This window comes from Portunus trituberculatus, chromosome 5, assembly GCF_017591435.1.
Source record: "Portunus trituberculatus isolate SZX2019 chromosome 5, ASM1759143v1, whole genome shotgun sequence".
In the NCBI taxonomy this organism is placed as follows: domain Eukaryota; kingdom Metazoa; phylum Arthropoda; class Malacostraca; order Decapoda; family Portunidae; genus Portunus; species Portunus trituberculatus.
In genome coordinates, this window is record NC_059259.1 from 11,246,618 (window position 1) to 11,255,900 (window position 9,283).

The 9,283-nt window shown below is 40.4% G+C and overlaps 1 long non-coding RNA gene across 1 annotated transcript in view; it reads right to left on the reverse strand.

Annotated features, from left to right (window-relative positions):
* Positions 1 to 2,963, reverse strand: part of LOC123513468 — a 15,388-nt gene extending 12,425 nt beyond the window's left edge. The window contains exon 1 of the long non-coding RNA XR_006677376.1: positions 2,481 to 2,963. This is a non-coding gene — a long non-coding RNA (uncharacterized LOC123513468). The remainder of the gene's footprint in view (positions 1 to 2,480) is intronic.
* Positions 2,964 to 9,283: the final 6,320 nt, after the last annotated feature.

The window sequence follows — 9,283 nt, forward strand, 5'->3', positions numbered from 1 at the left end:
ACACACACACACACACACACACACACACACACACACACACCGGGTTCGAGTCGGCGCGGCGAGGCAAATGGGCAAGCCTCTTAATGTGTAGGGTGTGTTCACTTAGTAGTAAATAGGTACGGGATGTAACTGGAGGGGTTGTGGCCTCGCTGTCCCAGTGTGTGGAGTGTGTTGTGGTCTGTTAATGTGTAGGGTGTGTTCACCCAGCAGTAAATAGGTACGGGATGTAACTCGAGGGGTTGTGGCCTCGCTGTCCCGGTGTGTGGAGTGTGTTGTGGTGTGTTAATGTGTAGGGTGTGTTCACCCAGCAGTAAATAGGTACGGGATGTAACTGGAGGGGTTGTGGCCTCGCTGTCCCGGTGTGTGGAGTGTGTTGTGGTGTGTTAATGTGTAGGGTGTGTTCACCTAGCAGTAAATAGGTACGGGATGTAACTCGAGGGGTTGTGGCCTCGCTGTCCCGGTGTGTGGAGTGTGTTGTGGTGTGTTAATGTGTAGGGTGTGTTCACCCAGCAGTAAATAGGTACGGGATGTAACTGAGGGGTTGTGGCCTCGCTGTCCCGGTGTGTGAGTGTGTTGTGGTGTTAATGTAGGGTGTGTTCACCTAGCAGTAAATAGGTACGGGATGTAACTCGAGTGGTTGTGGTCTCGCTGTCCCGGTGTGTGGAGTGTGTTGTGGTCTGTTAATGTGTAGGGTGTGTTCACCCAGCAGTAAATAGGTACGGGATGTAACTCGAGTGGTTGTGGCCTCGCTGTCCCGGTGTGTGGAGTGTGTTGTGGTCTGTTAATGTGTAGGGTGTGTTCACCCAGCAGTAAATAGGTACGGGATGTAACTCGCGGGGTTGTGGCCTCGCTGTCCCGGTGTGTGGAGTGTGTTGTGGTCTCAGTCCTACCCGAAGATTGGTCTATGAGCTCTGAGCTCGCTCCGTAATGAGGAAGACTGGCTGGGTGACCAGTAGGCGGCCGTGGTGACACACACACACACACACACACACACACACACACACACACACGTGACAAATGGTGGGGAGGAACTTTCAGGAAAAAGGAAGGTGTGTGTGTGTGTGTGTGTGTGTGTGTGTGTGTGTGTGTGTGTGTGTGTGTGTGTGTGTTTGCGCTATAATATTAAGTATGTCTCTTATTATGATGGTCGATTTAACTTGTATAAACTTGAAAAATAGAAGGCAAAGTAAACGAATAATTGATTATTTCTCTACCTATATAAAAAAAAAAAAAAAAGGGAAGAGGAGACGGTAAAATATGACAGGAGAAGGAAGACGAGAATGAAGAGGAAAAGGATAAGGAGAGAGAGAGAGAGAGAGAGAGAGAGAGAGAGAGAGAGAGAGAGAGAGAGAGAGAGAGAGAGAGATTGTTTGTGTTATGTCACCACGACAGATAAGTTCAGAGGCAACTCAAGTGTCTAAGTTACTTGCTCCTAATTTTCCAAAGCCAATTGAGTGTTCACACATAAGTAAGTAATTCGAGCAATTAGGCTTAGATCTGAGATCACTGGCTGATCTTAAGAGTGTGTTTTCCGGGATCTCACCAACACTTATATAACCACCGTGATACTCTGAAGATATCACCATCGTCGGTCTACATGGCAGTGGCAAATATAGTGATTAATAGTGTGTCAAAATCACTGTATTGTGAAATATTCTGGATACAGAAATAGAAGCTGACAGACATAAGCAAATATCGGTAAGGAAGTGGACACATCGAAGAAATGAGCGTGGATCTTCAGCAAGAGTTTTTAAGGGAACTTTATTTTGGACAATCGAAAAGAATACAGAATACATGCTTGATAATGTCCCTGAAAGCGTTTGATAAGTTGCTAAATACAGAGAGGCATGGAATATTTAGTCAGCTGACACCTTGATGAGAGATGCATCACCACCTTCAATCTTTTAGAACAGTAAATAAAAATCAAATCATTAAACCAGTTAAACGCCACGGAAGGTGATGAAACTATAATTATATATATATATATATATATATATATATATATATATATATATATATATATATATATATATATATATATATATATATATATATATATATATATATATATATATATATATATATATATATATATATATATATATATATATATATATATATATATATATATATATATATATATATATATATATATATATATATATATATATATATATATATATATATATATATATATATATATATATATATATATATATATATATGTGTTTGTGTGATGGATATTTTTTGACAATTTTTGTGAGAGCTCCTGTGGAATCCAAGCCTTTGGGGGGCGCCAGATATCGTTTATCATATATTTACAATAACGTTCATGGTCTACTTAGAATAGTTTGGCCGGACAGCTGGCTGAGATGCGAAATGGCGAGTATCTGCGGTATGTAGAAAAGTAAAGGATGACCTGCAGCCGATCGTGAATACACGAGATTCGGATCTGTCTCAATTAAGGACAATTTGTTTACAAGAGAGAGAGAGAGAGAGAGAGAGAGAGAGAGAGAGAGAGAGAGAGAGAGAGAGAGAGACGGGTGTCTGTTGATGTGAATTCATGTATCAGCGTGAAAAATTCCACAGCCCAAAGCCTTGGTCAACTGTCACCTGGTTCAGACGTAGAAGTGAAGTTTGGGGTAAACTTTGCACTTATTACTCCCCAATCTCTCTCTCTCTCTCTCTCTCTCTCTCTCTCTCTCTCTCTCTCTCTCTCTCTCTCTCTCTCTCTCTCTCTCTCTCTCTTTCCTGTCATATTTTACCGTCTCCTCTTCCTTTTTTTTTTTTTTATATAGGTAGAGGAATAATCAATTATTCATTTACTTTGCCTTCTATTTTTCTAGTTTATACAAGTTAAATCGACCATCATAATATTAGACATATTTAATATTATAGCGCAAACACACACACACATACACACACACACACACACACACACACACACACACACACACCCTTAAAGTTCCTCCCCACCATTTGTCACGTGTGTGTGTCTGTGTGTGTGTGTGTGTGTGTGTGTGTGTGTGTGTGTGTGTGTGTGTGTGAGAGAGAGAGAGAGAGAGAGAGAGAGAGAGTGTTTTATTTGTTTTTTCTTCTTCGTTGTATCTTTTTTTCTCCATTCAAGTAGCAATTATAGAATGGCCTGTATGCTTTCACTTCCTCCTCCTCCTCCTTCTCCATTTAATTCCTTTTCAGTATTGAAGTGTTACTATTGAAAGTAATGAAATTCTATGATATAGTAGAATTTACATGTGAACAAAAATCGTTGGTTGTGTTGGCGGTGATGGTGGTGGACCCAGTGACAGAGGAATAACAAAATATTTCACACCTTGAAACCTTCTGCCCCAAATAGGCAAAGCTGTCATCTCATGAGACTACACCTTATTCTCTCTCTCTCTCACTATGTGTCTCTCTCTCTATGTCTCTCTCTCTCTCTCTCTCTCTCTCTCTCTCTCTCTCTCTCTCTCTCTCTCTCTCTCTCTCTCTCTCTCTCTAATAATAATAATAATAATAATAATAATAATAATAATAATAATAATAATAATAATAATAATAATAATAATAATAGAATAATAATAATAAAAATAATAGTAATAAAAAGGCTGGATTTCAAGTAACACAAATTTTGAAGAACGTTTATGTTATTATAGTGAAAGGTCAACAAGATTTTAAGTTTTATTTAAATTATCACAAATTTTCAAGGACGTCTATATCATTCTAGTGAAAGATCAATAAGATTTTTACGTTTTAAGCAGAAAACCCTCGTGAAAACTAATCATCTCTGTAGTCTTTGGAAGTAGTGGCGGTGAGAGAGCAAAGAGTCTGTAAGTACTAGTCCTGGAAAACACATTAAGTAATGTTAGCTGTTAGTGCCACAGGGGAAGGAAAGCAGCTCAGGCACTCTAATAGGATTTTCTAAGCTATCCGATATCTTACGTGTCTTTTCCTATGTTAGTCTCCAGCAGTTCAATAGGCGTAATGGCACTACTTCGTCAGGTGGGCCTTGTAGGGATGGTGTGTCCCGGCCGCACCCTTCACAGTGTGTGTGTGTGTATGTGTGTGTGTGTGTGTGTGTAAGTAAGTAAATATTTACTGGTAACCTTATTTCATAAAGTTTGGCTCCATAACGGACATTTTATTTACATACAAAATAGTAGAGGGCGTGGTGACTAACAAATTTTAACATACAAAAACTTTATGATAGAAGTAATGACAAAGTTTGACAGTAAATAACAATATTGATTATAATAATAATAATAATAATAATAATAATAATAATAATAATAATAATAATAATAATAATAATTATAATGATAATAACAATAGTAATAATAATATAATAATAACAGTAATAGCAAATACAATAACAATAACAGTGTCACAGATTTTGTTGGTTATATAAATAATTCTTTATCTCAAGCTTAAATCTAAACTTATTAGCAGTTGTTAGAAGAACTTTTTTTTATCAAGAGGCAAATTAGTGAATAGTTCTGGTCCAAAACTTATCACACTGTTTTTAAATAATATTGTTCTAGATACTGGACTTCCTCACTCGGGGCAACGGTTTCCTGGCGGGTGGGCTTTGAGATAGGAGGTACCACAAAAGTATCCCTTTAGCTATCTTGGCTCCATGTGCCTGTACTGATGGACGATACAGTCCTCTTGGCTACTACTACAGCGAACCTGCAGAAAAAATTGGATATCTTGTTACAATTCTGTAATTATGGAATGAAGATTAATGAATCAAAAACTTTTTTTTTTTGTTATCTGTGGAAGCCAGAGAGATAGAGAACCGTTTGAGTTGGGTGACTTTGTGGTAGAGCCATGTGAACAGTATGTATATTTAGGTTCCCCATTCACCTGTGATGGCTCTGTGTCTTCTTCATGTCAATAAATTGGTATAATTTCTAAGGAAAAACAATGATATTCCTTTTATAATAAAAAAAAAGAATTTTCGATGCATCTCTCATGTCAACTCTATGATATGGATGTGAATCTTGGTTAAATGCTGATCTCCGACCAGTGACAAAAATGTATGACTTGTGTGTGAAGCAATTGGTGGGATCCATCCTTTATACATGACAGACCATATATTTTGTTTTCTTTTTTTTTATATATTTAATAATGTGTTTTATATCTTTGGTGGATATGTTTCCATTGTTCCCTTTTTTTCTGGTTATATATTACTTCACTGTAATATATATTTTTTCTTTGGTAACAAAGTTTAACCTTTTGTGATTTCGGTAATTCATGATTATGATCTAGGATGGACCCAAAATTATTGTAATCTTAAGTTAATGTATGTTGTTGTGGTCAATAGAATCTATCTATCTATCTGTCTATGTGTGTGTGTGTGTGTGTGTGTGTGTAGTGTGTGTGTGTGTGTGTGTGTGTGTGTGTGTGTGTGTGTGTGTGTGTGTGTGTGTGTGTGTGTGTGTGTGTGTGTGTGTGTGTGTGTGTGTGTGTGTGTGTGTGTGTGTGTGTGTGTGTGTGTGTGTGTGTGTGTGTGTGTGTGTGTGTGTGTGTGTGTGTGTGTGTGTGTGTGTGTGTGTGTGTGTGTGTGTGTGTGTGTGTGTGTGTGTGTGTGTGTGTGTGTGTGTGTGTGTGAGTGTGTGTGTGTGTGTGTGTGTGTGTGTGTGTGTGTGTGTGTGTGTGTGTGTGTGTGTGTGTGTGTGTGTGAGAGTATGTGGGTGTGTGTTTGAGTGTATTTGAGTGTGTGTGTGTGTGTGTGTGTGTGTGTGTGTGTGTGTGTGTGTGTGTGTGTGTGTGTGTGTGTGTGTGTGTGTGTGTAATTCACTGTTTGATCTGCTGTAGTCTCTGACGAGACAGCCAGACGTTACCCTACGGAACGAGCTCAGAGCTCATTGTCGAACCCCGGTCCTCTGGCTTGTGAAGCCAGCGCTCTAACCACTCAGCTACCGGTGTGGTGTGTGTGTGTGTGTGTGTGTGTGTGCTCGCGCGCGCGCGCGCCCAGAATTGTTAGAAATCCTCTTTTCAGAAAATACAAACAAGCACACACACACACACACACACACACACACACACACACACACACACACACACACACACACACACACACACACACACACACACACACACACTCAGAGAGAGAGAGAGAGAGAGAGAGAGAGAGAGAATAGAAATTAGAAGTTAAAAACCAAGAAAAGCTAAAACAACTTCCTTCAGAATATCAGACACATTCAGTGTATATGAAAATGTAAAAAGTTCAAAAAATATTCTTTGGCAATGAATGAGAGAATGAATCCTTCTCAAAAAGTGGAAGGAATAACAAGTTAAGAACATAAGAACATCAGAAAATGAGGGAAGCTGCAACAGGCTGTCACTTCTACACGGGGCAGTCAGTCCCTGTATGAGCAAGGTTACCTAATTCCATCTGTCATCCCCTTCCATAAAGTTATCTAATCTTCCTTCAAACCTCCCTATTGACTCGCCACTAACAACACCCAATTATTTACTTTAAAAGAAAATAGTTTTTTTCCCCATTTCTCTCCTAAATCTGAATTTCTCAAGCTTCAACCCATTATTTCTGATATTATCCCCGCTACTGATCCTAAGAATTTCGCTCATGTCCCCAATTCCACTTGTATACTTCTATCAGGTCCCCTCTTAACCTACGTCTCTCCAAAGAATGCAATTTTTTTTTGTTCAGTCTCGCTTCATAGAGAATATTCCTCATCCTCTGTATCTTTTTAGACATCCTCCTTTGCACTGACTCTAACACACGTATATCCTTCCTATAATGTGGGGACCAGATTTAAACTGCATAATCTAGATGCAGTCTGACCAGGGCCAAATATAATGTTAATATTACTTCGGGACTTGTGGTTTTAACACCCACAAAAGTTAATCCTAGTACCCTATTTGCCTCATTTCTGGCCTTTCTCCAATGCTTTCTCTCACCAAGATCGTAGCTAATTATAACTCCTAAGTCCTTTTCCTCTCCTGAACCTACCAGGGCCTCGTTGTTTGTCGTATCTATTTCGTGGATTTTCTCTTCTACGTTAAGAAGTTTGCATTTGTTAATGTAGAACTGCGTTTGCCATTTGTCTGTCCCTTCGTTCATCCTATCTAAATCTGCGTGAAAGGCGATGGCATCCGAATCTGACCCAAGCACTGTACCTCTGTAGCCTAAAAAACAACCTCTTAACTATCCCAACAATATCTTAAGAACTCGTAACAAATCTTAAAAATAGCTCACTACCCACATATAACTCTACTTCTTATTTTGTTCATTAAAAGTGTGTAACAACTTATGTCAAAACTTCCTTTCCGGGTCACAGCACCATGCAGTCACAACGAGTAGGGCTACATGCGTTCCTTTCTCGAGGAAAGGACGCAACACTTCAATAACTGCACAAACGGTAATTGCACAATGCTCTCTCTCTCTCTCTCTCTCTCTCTCTCTCTCTCTCTCTCTCTCTCTCTCTCTCTCTCTCTCTCTCTCTCTCTCTCTCTCTCTCTCTCTCTCTCTCTCTCTCTCTCTCTCTCTCTCTCTCTCTCTCTCTCTCTCTCTCTCTCTCTCTCTCTCTCTCTCTCTCTCTCTCTCTCTCTCTCTCTCTCTCTCTCTCTCTCTCTCTCTCTCTCTCTCTCTCTCTCTCTCTCTCTCTCTCTCTCTCTCTCTCTCTGTCTCTCTCTCTCTGTTTGTTTGTTTTCAAATCTATTAATTCATATTCTGCAAATTGTGAGTTTCAGGTATTGCATCATAATATGGAGACTATACAGAGATGGGTCTACTAATGGACATTATCTGTCCAATAATTAGCAGCAATCCGATATTGAGAGCAGCAGCAGCAGCAGCAGCAGCAGCAGCAGCGTCACACGAGAGAAACCATCACACACACAGCCAGCGGCACACTCGACAACAGGGCAGTCACGCTTCACGCTTTGCAAGAAAACACGCAAAAACCTGCAGGGCTTGCTTCCCTTCATGATGCAATTGTTTTACGGGGAAAAATCCCAAAATAACGCAGACAATTTGTATTCATGAGTGTGTTTGTGCCAAAGAGTGTCTCAGTGATAGAGAAGTGATGCTTCACGATGCAGATATCTATCAATCTATTAGTCTATCTGGCCCTTGTTCACCTAGCAGTAAATAGGTACGGGATGTAACTCGAGGTGTTGTGGCCTCGCTTTCCAGGTGTGTGGAGTGTGTTGTGGTCTCAGTCCTACCCGAAGATCGGTCTATGAGCTCTGAGCTCGCTCCGTAATGGGAAGACTGGCTGGGTGACCAGCAGGCGACCGAGGTGAACACACACACACACACACACACACACACACACACACACACACACACACACACACACACACACACACACACACGAGAGGTCAAAACACGCCTGAAGAAGTGCAATACAAACAGAGTGCCAGCGAGCCTACAGAAGTGTGGCTGTAGCGAGGGAAGGTTGTGCGGCGGTGGAGGCAATTTGGGCTTATCTCGTGTCACACTGCAGCCTCTGTTCACCCAACTCAGAATTGGTGCGTAAGCGGAGTTGTATCCTCACTACCAGGGAATCCCAGCCAGGCACCGTTAGCCATCAAGGGAGGAACACGACTTACTCCTCCCCTACCCACGGAGGAAGCCTTGTTACCTTTAATGTCAGAACACGACAAGATAAGAAGTTAAGGAAAGCTGCAAGAAGCTACCAGGCCTGCACGTGGCACTGCATGAAACACACTTACGTTTTTGTCACCTACAGATTTGTATCATCGTCTTTTAAAGCTCCCTAATGGCTCAGCACATGACTTGACTACTGAGTCCGTTCTGTTCATCTGCAAGTGTCTGAGGACCAGTTCCTTCCCATCTCTTTCTTGAACGCCAATGTTTCAAGCCAAAACTCACTAGTTCTTGTTCTGTCCTGATTACAACAACAGAAAAAATACAGATGAAAAAATGAGAAACTAAAGAAGTTGGAAAAAAATGGAGGTGAAGTGTGGAGTGAATTATAAAGGGTGAGCTACATAAAGGAAAGGTGTGTGTGTAACTGTAAACACAAATTGCACGTCGATGTAAAGGTTCAAGGATGCGTGGAGGAGCAAATCAGTGTTGAGAAGGGATTTGACAGTGTTTCAGGATGAGTCTTAATCTGTGGTAATCTGGAAGTAATGCAGGCAGTACACAATCATAATTGCCTTCAAATCATGTTGTTGTTTTTGGATTAGAGCATAAGCAGCAATTATCGTAAAATGTGTGGCTGTGTGTATTTTGTTCGCTCTTTACGTCATGATCTGCAGCTTGGAGAACATTAGAATATTATTGTTA